This window comes from Zeus faber (genome assembly GCF_960531495.2).
Source record: "Zeus faber genome assembly, chromosome: 1".
NCBI lineage: Eukaryota > Metazoa > Chordata > Actinopteri > Zeiformes > Zeidae > Zeus > Zeus faber.
Genome location: NC_137193.1, coordinates 17,501,673 through 17,515,852, shown reverse-complemented (window position 1 = coordinate 17,515,852; position 14,180 = coordinate 17,501,673). Strand labels below are relative to the sequence as shown.

General features: G+C 44.6%; 1 protein-coding gene across 1 annotated transcript in view; it reads left to right on the top strand.

The window, feature by feature from the left end:
* kank4 (KN motif and ankyrin repeat domains 4) overlaps window positions 1-14,180 on the top strand; it is an 80,336-nt gene that overhangs the window by 38,484 nt on the left and 27,672 nt on the right. The window contains exon 2 of the mRNA XM_080011048.1: window positions 7,595-7,692. The gene's annotated coding sequence lies outside the window, so the exon portion shown is untranslated. The remainder of the gene's footprint in view (window positions 1-7,594; window positions 7,693-14,180) is intronic.

The window sequence follows — 14,180 nt, the reverse complement described above, 5'->3', positions numbered from 1 at the left end:
GACTTAACATAATCTCACGTTGCAATGTTATTATAACATTTTAAACAATAGTCTGGGCCATTGAGCTTTGCAAGACATTTTCAAGGCATCTCTTAAAGGGGGCCTATTATGCTCCTTTTTACAAATGTGAATGTACATTGATCAACCACAAAATTCAAACCACTGACAGGTGAAGTGACAACATTGCTCATCTCGTTCCAATGGCAGCTGGCAGGGGGTGGGATATAATAGGCAGCAAGTGAACAGTCAGCTCTAGAAGGTGATGTGTTGGAAGCAGATAAAATAGGCAAGTATAAGGATCTGAGTGACTTTGACAAGAGACAAATTGTGATGGCTAGACGACTGGGTCAGAGCATCTCTGGTCTTGTGGGGTGTTCCCAGTATGCAGTGGTTAATACCGGCCAAAAGTGGTCTAAGGAAGGACAACCGGTGAACCGGGTCATGGGTGCCCATGGGCTCATTGACGCGTGTGGGGAGCGAAGGCTAGTTCATCTGGTTCGATCCCACAGAAGAGCTACTGTATTACATTATTACATTATTACATTTCACCGCATATATGCATGAAAGTATGTATAGGTATGTGACCAATAAACCTCTTGAATCTTGAATCTGTAGAACACATTGCTGAAAAAGTTAGTGCTGATATGGTAGAAAGGTGTCAGAACACACAGTGCATCACAGCTTGCTGCGTATGGGGCTGCGTAGCCGCAGACCGGTCAGAGTGTCCATGTTTCCCATGTCCACCACCCAAAGCGCCTACAATGGACACGTTAGCATCAGAACTGGACCATGGAACAATGGAAGAAGGTGCCTGGTCTGATGAATCGTTTTCTTCTGCATCATGTGGATGATCGGGTGCGTGTGCATCGTTTACCCGGGGAAGGGGTGGCACCAGGATGCACCATGGGAAGAAGACAAGCCGGTGAAGGCAGTGTGATGCTCTGTGCAATGTTCTCCTGGGAAACCTTTGGTCCTGATATTAATGTTGTTGTTACTTTGACACATACCACCAACCTAAAAATTCTTGCAGACCAAATACATCCCTTCATGGCAACGGTATTCACTGCCGGCGGTGGCCTCTTTCAGCAGGATAACGCATCCTGCCGCAAAAATTCCTGAACAACAAAAATTGTTCAGGGATGGTTTGAGGAACATGACAAAGAGTTCAAGGTGTTGATTGGCCTCCAAATTCCCCAGATCTCAATCTGATCGAGCGCCTGTGGGATGTGCCGGGACAACAAGCCTCATCCATGGGGGTCCCACCTCGCAACTTACAGGTCTTAAAGGATCTGCTGCTAACGTCTTGGTGCCAGATACCACAGGACACATTCAGAGGTCTTGTGGAGTCCATGCCTTGATGGGTCAGAGCTGTTTTGGCGGCATGGGGGGTACCTGCACAATATTGGGAAAATGATTTTAAGGTTATGGCTGATTGGTGTAGGTCTCTGAAACATGTTTTTGAAGTTTTCTGTTGAAAATACCACTGAGATTATGCATTCGAGTCATTCTAACATGCCTTTATACCATAAGTGTTCCATAACAGGCTGTTTCAGTGTGTGTGGTTAAAATCTGTTTCTGAAAAAATTTTGAGGCGAAAAATAAGCAATCCAGTTGCTGAATCTTCACTCATATTAGATCTACAAAGCAGAATTGAAAAGTTAGTTCCCACTTTTGTTGGCAGCTCCAAGTTTGTGGGGGACATGGACATCGCAACGTGACCCACCGGGACTCTCAGACGCAGGGATTTTTTGTTTCATGTAAACGTCGGAAAATAAAATAAACAAATAAATACATTAACAATAAAACACACTATTTTGGGGGGTTTTGTTTGGAGAAACGCACAGCGGATGGGATGGAGCTGATGACAATATAAAGAAACCCGTGACGAGCTGACGTCAGCTCGTGCAGAGAGGAGAAAAAACCTTTGAAACCCGAGCGTTCAGAGCGGTCGGAAGCCTGAGTGTTTTGTTCACAGCGACTACTTTGTCATTAGTTTACCTCATTGTTTGACATTTTGGCCACGTCTTATACACCATGAACATCCCACATTGTAACTTTAGGATTAGGGTTTGACGGAAAATAAGGAAAAGCATCATTTGTGTAATTAAAACCTCTGTTATGATGCTATCTGCTGGTGTAACATAATTCTAGATTCAGAATGATATAAACAAGTGTTAGTATATCAAATGTCAGTTTGTTGCATAGTGGTTTTGGTCCTTAAGCCCTTAAATCACAGTGTCAATGATCACTGCTCATGACCTACCATTTGATACAAAATTAAATATAGATTCAGCTTGCCGAATATATGTGTCGTATGAGAACATTCTACATATGGCTCCAAGTTATTAGTTTATTCAAATTTTATGAGCTGTTGTGACAAAAGCACTTATATTCTGTGCACTGTATATTTGCACATTCTAGCATTGCCAGACTCTGATCATCACACCTACAATGTTATTTTTATGCCTTTTGCACAATCCCCTAACTAGCACCATGTGAGTTCTGGCTTAGAAAACAATTTTCAGGTTACAATTATAATGTGATAATTCAACACTTTTAAATCAAGCACCATTTTTATTTAATATGATCAACTTTTTTAAAGGTAGGAATGTCTGGGCGATAATTAGTATACACTTCACTGGTGAAAGGTTAAGGCCATATCTCCATTTACTATAAATTACCAGGGCTTTATATACTTAGTTAGTACACTATGGGGTTGTTTCGTGGACCGACAGATTAGGCCTATTTTTAGACTAAATCACACTTTTAATCTGGACTAATTTAAATGTGGTGAAACTAGTCCTTAATTACTTGGGTCGAGGACTTCCTTGGCTCGTACTAATTGAACCCAAATTAAGCCAGGTCTTAGAAAGGCATTTTTGAAGTAGTTAAATCGGATCAGCTTAGTCCTGATTCAGATGAAACCTGTATGTACAAATGGAAGTACTACGTCCTCTCTGCTTCTGTATCATACGTGCTGTGACGAACCGCTATTTCAGACTCTCTCAAATTTGGGGTTGTGACCCCACGCGAGATTACTAATCAAGAATGATTATTGATATTTTATTGTTATATTTTTATCCAAAAATGTATTAAATAGCTTTGAAATATATCATCATTTCTACATAATCCATTTGGGACTAAAAATAATAATAAAATGAAAAATGTGGAAATTTGTCACAATTTCTCGCACTCTCCAATTGCTGGAAAGTCCAATTGCAAATAATGAGAAACCCGTGTGCTGCTACCCATTTTTTAACCCCCTCGACTGTTCTCTCGAGACCAGCTTGCGAGGGGGGATGGATAAACAATTAAACCTCTTTGGAGGACCAATGATGTGTTATAAATATAAATCCATGGAAATCCATTTCCTTCCAGTCTGTTCAGCTTTACGCCAACAGAGAGGGAGAGAGAGAGGGAGAGCTAAGCTCGGCACTTGGCCTCGACCCAAACCGTTTTGACGTTTTACTCGGCTTGCTTCAGAGAGGTGGGCGGCAGGAGAGCGGGAGCGGGTCTGCTCGGAGGAGCCCCGGCCGGCGAGGTGTCCGCGGTGGGATCTGATGACTGCCGACAGGATAAGGTTCATGTGATCGGCAACCAGGGGGAGCTTAAGCCCCCCCCCCCAAGGCTGCATCACACTCTCTGTCTCACTCTCACTCCATTGCCTCGGATAAAAGGATGCGTGTTGATGCTATGCAGGATGTCGTCAGTGCAGTGTGTGTGTGTGTGTGTGTGTGTGTGTGAGTTTAGGCGTGTTTGCAGGAGCCAGGATGAGGAAAACAACAACGGTGTGGAGAGAAGTGATGGCCAAATCCCCTCTTTGTTTGTAGTTTCCTACTCTGTGGTGCATTTGGACTCTTAGTTTCCATGCTTTTCTCCTCAACGCGAACAGATAATGTGTCCTCTCTTTATCTGGAGGATCCACCCCAACACAATAACAAACATGTCTTTGATGGTGGGAGGAAACCCACACGGACATGGGGAGAACATGCAAAGTCAAAACAGAGAAGGACCTGGAACGGCTGAGATTTGAACCCAGGACCTTCCTTCTGTGAGGCAACAGTGCTAACCACTGAGCGACCATGACACCCCAATGGCCGCCGTACAGTGACCGTTTTACTGTACGGTGGCCATTGGGGTGACATGGTCGCTGAAAATCACTACAAGTTCATGATCTGGAATATTGATTACAGGTACTCCTCACTTAACGACCGAGCTCCCTTCCCAGGACCAGGTCATTAAGTGAATTGGTCGATAAGTGAGGACCCATGCTAGTGTAGTGAATACTGACAGACTGCAGGTACAAGACTGAGAATGGTGGTGAGATGAGATGTATACAGTGTATATAGTGTATAAAGTATATATAGTATATACAGTATAGTGTAAATAGTGTATATAGTGTATATAGTGTATATAGTATATATAGTATATATAATGTATATAGTGTATATAGTATGTATAGTGTATTTAGTGTATATAGTGTACATAGTATATATAGTGTATGTAGTGTATATATATACAAAGTGTATATAGTGTATATAGTATATAAAGTATGTATAGTGTATATAGTATATAAAGGGTGATGAGATTAAATGCTTGATGACACTGAGACGCAGCAGTATTGTACACAGTGTACAATACAGACTGGTCAGAGAGCTGGTTGTAAGTCTGAGCGGTGGTTAAACAGGTAGGTTGTTAAGTGAGGACTTCCTATAATTAATTTGTTCTGTTTTAATTAAATTGCAGTCAAAGTCAATAACCCAAATTGAACTTGGTTCACGGAACCACGGCACATGGTGGCGTGGCTCTGTCGGTTCTGTCCACACTACTAATGAAAGGTTCGACTATTTTCGGCGATTCGACTCTTCACGAACGACTCAGTAAAAAGATCTGTTACATTTTTTTTTTACTCTTGGTTCGTTTGATTGAGTTGGTGTAACGAGAGTCAGAAAAGTCGAAGAGTCGGTCCGACTCTGAGTGCGAATGGAAATCTCACGAGACCCATTTTATCCGGTCAAAAATGAGGTGGAATGTGTAAGCCAGTCACATTCAAAATGAATTATGCCCAATCCCCTCTGCTTTTTTTTCCCACGTGAATTGAATCCTTAGTTATTCATTTCTGTTCGCGAGCAGATGCTGTGGGCTCGACGCGCAGGCGCGACTCCTGGCTTTCGGCTCTTGACGTACGCAAATCGATAGTCGAGTAGCATTGAGTGCCTGTGTGTGTGGCTGCGAGTTGAAAATATGAATTAGTTCTTGAGTTCAGTTCGAATTAAACTGTCATCAAAGTCGATAGCCCTGAATTGAACTGCGGCACGGGACTCAACGTGTGTTAGAATACCATGCGCCGTCGACTACCAGGTCGGTGACTTACTGCATCTGCGCAGCCGATCATGCTCAACATAAACTCACTCGCCGCATTCTCCCTCCGCGGGCTCGTATTTCTGCCGGCGTGTCGCTGGTTTTTACGAGCGGTGGCTTGATGAACAGCCCTGGTGCTGCTGATGTACGCCTGTGTTGAGATCCGAGTTCATATTATACCGCACGTGTCCGTGTACATCTATCACGCACGGTAGATAACGTGAATAGTGAACAGTTGGAAAGGTTTCCGCCCTAAATCTTGAACCAGAGAGCATCGACGCCACCGTGTTCATGTGTCGATTGATGACAGCTTCCAGCCACAGGACATGGTATGCGCTTATATTATATTATTAATGTATAAAACAATACTGAAACTGTGTGCTTAACGTCATAAAACTGCTGGGCATGAAATAACAAAGCAGTGGAGTAAGAGAGAGGGCGAAGCGTGAAAGAAGAAATCCAGAAAGGGTCGAGGGTTGTTGGAATTGAGACATGGGTGCGTAAGATGATAGGAGTGTGCCTAAAATGTGTCAAGTCGGAGCCATTACAAACAACCTGCGCGAAACAGCCGACTTGATCCACGACTTGAGCTTTAGCGTTACCGAGCATCGAGTCAAACAGTCGTCGATGGTGAGGCTTGTCGCGGGTGTCTGAGCAGGACCCGGAAAGTTGTTCCTGGACGTCTGTGTGAGTTTGACTGTCGTTCCAGGGTTGCCGCTTCGGTGTGGAGCAAAATGAGCCGTTTGGGACCCAAGAGGCGTACGGAACCGCTCGGCGGAGCTAGATGGGATTTCGGGGGCCAGGCCCTGATGTAGTGCTTCGATTTTAGACCACCAATCCACGGCAATATTTCACATTCATGTGCGCTCTAGAGGTGTGTGTGTGTGTGTGTGTGTGTGTGTGTGTGTGTGTGTGTGTGTGTGTGTGTGTGTGTTAGTGTGTGTGTGTGTATGTGTTTGTGTGCACCTGCAGTGGGAAGGCTGTATTTCACCAATGCCCTCATCTCTTCAGCCACAATGCTTTAAAAAAAAAAAAAAGTGTTGTGAAGGGTTTTCTTTTCTCTGTGGTTTCCAGCCGTGGTCTGAGGAGGGAGTGGTGTAGGGAAGATAACAAGTGGGCTGTTAGATATTTTGTGTGAAGGCAGGTTAATTATTCTCCGCATTTACACTACAGAGAAAAACGAGGCCAGTGTAGGGGTTACAGCTAACCAGGACTTAACTCTTCACTGGGTGCTAAAGGGAGTGTATGTACAGTGTATGTCTACTATATATACTGTATATAGCACCCATATGTTTTTTGTCCTCTGGTAATGCCAATTTGGTAATTACAGTGAGGAGTGGTGGGAGTTCAGTTTAAGGGCAGCCACGCACCCCCAGGTTACAAACACACACACACACACACACACACACACACACATACACACACACACACACACACACACACACACACACACACACACACACACACACACACTGATATGCATATGTGTGTGCTCACGAGTCGCATGAACGAACCAGTTAATTAATGCACGCTTGCTCAAAAACCACCACACATGGACACCCACAAGCAAGCATAGGCAAATAGGCATATCTAAGTACTCCACCCGGCCATCCCATTCTCTCTCTCTCTCTCTCTCTTTCTCTCTCTCTCTCTCTCTCTCTCGATCTAGACACACACTTTTCCTCACTTTATGTAATGCTCACAGGTCATTGACCCATTTTGAAAAGCTGAGAGAGTGGTTGAGATTAAACATAGTTTACACACACACACGCACGCACGCATGCACGCACGCACACACACACACACACACACACACACAATTTTTCTGCTCAAAGTGAGGTCCGAGGTAAGTAAGGACCCATGTTTCTGGTATACTGTACCTCTAAACCAAAAAAATGGTAAATTCAGAGACCGGTCCTACCGGTCCTACAAATATAGTCAAGTAAAACACGCACACATTCTAATTCTTATTTTTATAGGGCAGCCGGTTGCTGTGGGCAGGCTGGGTGATCCATCATCCGCCCCTCTCCCCTCTTCTTTCTCCCTTTCTTCTCTTCCCTTCTCCACTGTTCTCACATCACAGGTCTCTGTGATCTTATTCCCCTCCCCTCTCTCTACACCTCCTCCAATCCCTCGCCACTCTCTCTGTCGTCCTCGAACACCTTTCACGCTTTTGACCCCCACTCCCCCTTTTTCTATTTATTTCTTTACATTTTCTTTCTTTTTTTGGCAGACGGGTCGGTAGTGACGGGGTTGGTCGCACTAAACGAGACAGGAACGGTTGGAAGAAAGAAGAGGAGAAGAGAAGCAAAGGGTGGAGCTGCTCTGCAGGTGAAAGGATTCTTTTTTTTTTTATTCAAACCACCTTTCTGTTGTCTTGTCTTTCGGTCTCCTCCTTTCTTTCTCCCTCTCTCCTTCACTCTGTCCCTCTCTCTCTCTCTCTCTCTCTCTCTCTCTGCCTGACTTCCTCCCACTCTCGTAAGCTGTTTTTTTTCCTCATTATTTCCAACTTTTCATCCTCTGCCTGTCCCTTGATTACTTCCTTCATTTCCTCCCTTCATTTTATCTCTCTTCATCCCTCGTTCCTGCCATTTTCTCCCTGTCTCAGCGTATTAATGTGGGCCTCTTGAGGTGGCGGAGTTAACGCTCAAGTGTGTGTGTATGTGTGTGTGTGTGGTGTGTGTGTGTCTGTGTGTGTGTGCTGGTGTGTGTGTGCTGGTGTGTAAGTGGGATTTTTCTGTTATCAGAATGTAATGATTGCTCACAGCCAGCGTTTGCAGCTGCTGCATTGCAAGCAGTATAGGCCGGCAGGCTGGCAATTAGGCTACACACACACACACAGACAGACACACACATACACACACACACACACACACACACACACACACACACACACACACACACACACACACTTACACACACACACACAAACATTTGTATGTCAGTGGAAGTAGAGTGAGGTCCCTGTTATCATTCGAAAGTCAATAGAGTGTGAATTTATTAGGTGTTTAATTTCAGTGGTCCTACCTGAACCACACGGCTTTTAGCACCATCAGGTGTGTGTGTGTGTGTGTGTGTGTGTGTGTGTGTGTGTGTGTTTCTATTGTCATGTTTGGCTGTTTAAATGGAATGTAGTCATTCAACAAGGTTATGTTAGGTTAGGCTGTTTGAACTTGTTTGTGTGTGTTATTGTGTGTGTGTGTGTGTGTGTCCGTGCAATTGTGTGTGTGTTCTTTCTTTTGTGTTATAACCTATCATTGCCAGCAGGAGCAGAGAGGATGTAACTTGGCAGTGCTGTAATTGAGCCACACTCCTTTGGTTGTGTGTAGTGTGGCCCCTGGCCCCTGGCCTCACACACACACACACACACACACACACACACACACACACACACACACACACACACACACACACACACACACACACACACACACACACGGCCATCCCCTTCACTCCTACATGCCATTTCACCTCTGTACCTTTTTCCCATTTCCACATCCCTCATCCCTGTCATGATCAGTGACAGCTTCCTCTTCCTCCTCCTCCTCCTCCTCCTCCTCCTCCTCCTCCCCCTCCTCCCTTTTTCACTCTGTACATCTCTCCATAATACATCCACCTGTCCTGTCATCCTCCCCCATTGACTCATCCCATCGTCAGATCTCACCCTCACACTGTCTTTTTCAACCTCTTTGAATAAGTGTGTTCCATATATAAGGTCAGGGGTTTAACCCATGCGCTAATGCAAACTAGGACCCCATTCACTGTCAATGGGAGGGCCTGTTAAGCCGATAGCCACCGTGCTAAAGCCTCACAACAGCCGGCCCTGGATTTGAGTTTTTAATGAATAATAGATGAGGTGTTACTCCTTCATTGCTAATGACAGCAGGTAGCAGCCCCTTGTGCTGAAATGCCGCTAGGTTGTGAGAAGAGGAGCACTCGCTCAGTACAGAGGGATAGAGGATACCAAGAAGGGGATGCAGAGATAAGAAAAGACTCAGGGGTGTGGCGGGCCACACGGGTTATCTGTCCTTTAGAGTCCAACAAGACGGGAGCAGGCAAAGGACGCTAGCGCTGAGGTGATAAGCTGCTGGAGTCGCCAATGAACCGCCTCGTATCGTCAGTCATCCTAAGCCATGTTTACCAGGCAGCGATAGCCTATCTAGGTGTTGCACTGTATGGTTGATCCCTGTTCCCACTTTGTCGTTACTCTGCGCTACTCTCCTGATTCGACGTTGCTCACGATTTAAGCTTTGAGTCTTGCCTTTTGACTTTGGGGCTGTTGGCAACATAAGAGCCCTGAGAAGGTAGGGTGGACTTTTTTCAGCACCGAAATAATAGAGACCTAGCAAATCTATCGACAACCTTGGCCTTCGACGGATTGTCTTCATGTCAGCAAATAACAGGTGAGTTGTGGCTCGGCTGACACAATGTGTTCTCGTCAGTACTGGTTTGCAGGACCTTGGAATAATACCCTTCCTTCCAAACCGCCACGTCACTCATGAGTGAAGTGGCGGTTTGGAAGGAAGGGCACACTACTAGCGCGGCTCCAATACTTTCAAACATGCTTTCAAGTTTAAAATCCATCATTTTCAACATTGTTGCAAGTGGGTTGCCTCTGTCAAATATCATAACTGTGATATTAAATATCAGTACCTTGCTGACTTCTGGCTTTGCTTTTCTCGGCTTTGTGCCCGTTTCTGCATTTGTAATGCAACCAGACATCTGCCTGGAGACCTGAAGTTGCTGGGTTAAAGGGGCCAGCGCTGCCATTGTTGTTGAACACTGTTGTTCGGTCAACTATACAGCATGTGGTAATGGACAAAAGTACATTTAGAAACCACATTTTCTACGATCACATGCTGCTAACTAAGCAACTACTTCTATGACCTTCTATGACAATGAAAGAACTCATCAGCGACTTGCTTTGCTGAGGATACAAAACGATTGTCTTGGTGCAAAACAAAGACAATTTGAAATCCAGCACTGATAGCGGACTTAATTGTCATCACAGTATTTGTATGTAAAAGTGTTGTGTTGTTTTAATTACGCTGGACTTCAAATTAACTCCATCATGCCCAAACAAGAGAACACATTATACCCTTAACCTCTGTGCCACACCAGAATTGACTCATTTTGTCGATTCGTCAGTTCACACCGGGTCCGTCTTTATTCCGTTTACAAGGCGCTACCAAACGCAGCGCTCCCTAGACTGTCCATCACTGAAACTACAAATTGTGGAATGTATCAACCCTTCAGGGGTTAAAGTGAATCTTTGCTTTTCATGTCCTTTGCATTTGGAGTCTGTTTGTTTCTAAAGATGCATTTTTTGGGGCATTTTCATGCTTTATTTGATAGTGACAGTCCGGGGAGAAAGAGGGAGGGGCTGACATGCGGCAAATGGTCTTGTGCTGGAATTAAACACGGGCCGCTGCGGTAAGGACTCAGCCTTGAAAATGGTGCACCCTACCCGGTGAGCCACCGGGATGCCTCTGGAGTCTGTTTGTTTATGAACGTAGTTGGATTAGCTTGTGAGATTAGCGTTCATTGTTTATATTTCATATTTGCGGAGATTCATACGGCTTGACAGGCATGAGGACCCCAGGACGTACCTGAGCTGCCCTGCCAGGTGCCTGACTAAAATAACGCAAATACAACAGAAATATATTTTCTGGGCGTGATATTTGTTTTCCTGCTGGAATGAGAATATTTTCTTTACATAAATTAGGTTTCATTTGTTTTGGGGAAAATGTACTTAACTCAGTAATCCGCCTTAGGACCGCACATCAGTGATTTCATATATTTGGTTGATGCATACCAGGCTTGGTAATTAAATATTTTCACTAAATACATCTTTTGACTGTACCTCTAAGGGAATCTAAGCTTCAGTATACACTTTGGTAAAAAATAGAGCCGAGGCGTGAAAAAAACGGGAGAGGTTTAGGACCTCACGGCATGCCACTGACGTGTCGCTTCTGGTGTGGCCCAGGGGTTAGGCTCTGCAAAATTGTGATAGAAACATGTCTGGTTATCAAAATACAGACATCCCAGCTTTCTAATTATCCGCCTCTTTTACTGTCTATTACATTATAAAATTTCTTTCCAGATGGTCTTCCTAAGAGTGTAATATTTTCCTAAGTATCACAATCAACAGTGGTAACTAAGTCGTGCCAAATGTACCCATTTACCTTGAAGTTGATAACAAGAAGAATTCAACGGGTTTGAATTGTTTTATCATGGCAGGTAATTAGTGCAGCTCCCTGGGGTCATCCTTTCACATCCCATTGAAACCAACAAATAGATGCTTCCTGTCGTGCTTACATCATCTCGCTACTACAGAATACGCTCAGTGCAAAAACTGGACCCCGGTGAACCAGACTAGACCGGATAAAACTGAATTAGATTACACTTGTTTTGCCCCTGGATTTGGCATGATTTGAACAAAATTGAGAGTGGCTTTTCCGCGGAAGAAGTGCTCCCGCATTAACACAAAGTCGAGGTTTAAGAAAAAACAAAAGCGTTTTCTGGCCTAGACCATGGGTGTCTAGGTCTTTAAGAAGATGTCTTAAATATTCAGTTGTACAAATATTAGGCCTTAAAAGTCATGAAATAGTCGTATTGTCTCAATTTCAATATAAACAGTTTGTCATATTTTATTTATCCATTTTTTTAAATCTTTTTTTGTCAAAAACATTCAAGCTCATCTGCATCAGTCAACCTTACTGATGTTATTAATCACTGTGACTGCTGCTGTACCTGCTACACCATTGGGAAAATGTATTTTTTAGATTAACCCAACAGGAAAAAAGTAGTACCCCATCACTTACCTTGCTATCTGGCCTAAGGAGATAATAATAAGTTCCTAGAATCATCTAGTTCATGACCCAATACTGCGGCTGGCCTCTACGTATGTAGTCCTTAACTGCAATACCACTCCAGTTTTTCTTAAAAAGGTCTTAAAAGGTATTAAATGTTACTCTGATACCTGATAAGAAATAGTAGGCGCGGATGTTTTTGAGTTCCATGCTTGAACATCCGTTGACAACAATGTCTCCCGGCCTCTGAGGTCCTTCCTCGGCAGTTTCTTTGTGACTCACTGTCACCGCTAAACTCCTCAGTCCACAGTTGTCTACTGCGCACCACTCCGCATCTGGAATTCTCTCAGCTGAGTGACGTGGCCCCTCCCTTCTGTAGCATGTCATCGGCGGCGTTAACATTGACATTGGCAACAACAGTTCATTAAATCAAACTAATTGCGCCATAAACAGCCCCCTCCCCCACCCCCCTGTGCATTTATACTACAGCGGGGAACTTTGGATGTCGTCCTACAGTTTGTCCTTCTGTGATGATGGACAAGTCAAATGTTCTTTCAATCGAGCCAGCTGCTCTGTGAACGATAGGGGACATTTGAAATGCATTTATCATTTGAGATTTATGAAGTGGTCTTCCATCTTGCTCGCATAACAGCAGGGTTCATCAGTGTATGGTGCTACGCTTAAAACTAGTATGCATTTGTACAACCATAGCATGTACTGTGTGTGTGTGTGTGTGTGTGTGTGTGTGTGTGTGTGTGTGTGTGTGTATGTACGTATGTATGTATGTATGTATGTATGTATTTATGTGTGTGTGTGTGTGTGTGTGTGTGTGTGTGTGTGTGTGTGTGTGTGTGTGTGTGTGTGTGTGTGTGTGTGTGTGTGTGTGTGTGTGTGTGTGTGTGTGTGTGTGTGTGTGTTGTTCCTCTATCACAGTCTTTACGAGTGTGGATATGCTTGTGTGTGTGTACGAGTTCTTCTGAGGGGTAAGCAGGCCAGTGGGGGTAAATAATGACAGCTGGCCCCGTGTCAGCGATGTGATACAGTAAGGACGTGGGATCTAGTTTGTTGTCCATGTCAGCAGAGCTCTGTGTTTGTGTGCTTGTGTGTGTGTGTGCTTGCGTGCATGCGTGTGTGTGTGTTTCTTTTATTTTCTTCTGCTGGAGCAACTTCTCCGCAGCTCCTTTCACATAAGCTGACCAGCACCTTTGAAGTATTAAGCGTACGCTAGTGTGTGTGTGTCTGTGCATCTGTGAGGGGAAGAGGAGTACAGCCCGAATGCGTCCATGCATAAGTGTGCATGTGGTGGAGAGAGAGAGAGAGAGAGAGAGAGAGAGAGAGATTGTCTATAGGAGGATAGGATAGGAGATAGTCTACACGGCCGCCATTCCCAGCCCGACCCTCACCCCCCTACCCCCACCCAACTCCTCTCCCTCTGAAATCTAATTTCCCGCTGCCACGTCCTGTGTACCGGCCTGCTGTGTGTTGGGGTATTAGTCTAATTCAATATCCTGTACGCTGACACTCCACTGTAATGACCCGTGACATCCAGTTAATGCCCCCCGTTCCCCCACCCCTCAGAGTCTACTGGGTCAGGAGGCATTTTAAACTCCTTTTTTTCTTATCTGGTCTTACTGGGTTTGTCTTGCACATATTTAAGTAGTTTATCAGACCACACCACGGGTAACACGCCGTGTCTTGACTGTGACAATTCGTCACGTGAATTGTGTCACGCATTTTTCTCAAGGATTTTTAAAATCGCCGGCAATGCTTTTGTCGCAAAAACACTCCGGCTGTCGGCACAAGCTCATATGCCGCCGTTCTCATTAATGTCATTTAAAGGCTTCCGGGCCTCTTTGTGGTTAACGTCATCACCTTTTCAGCAGCTGTTGCGCTGCGGCATATGGCCGGTGCCAGTTTTAGGTATTGAACTGCCGCCTTAAGGGTTCATCTGAACGCGCATAGTGAACGTACATGCGTAGTTGGCAACGCAAATACGCGCACGAGAAT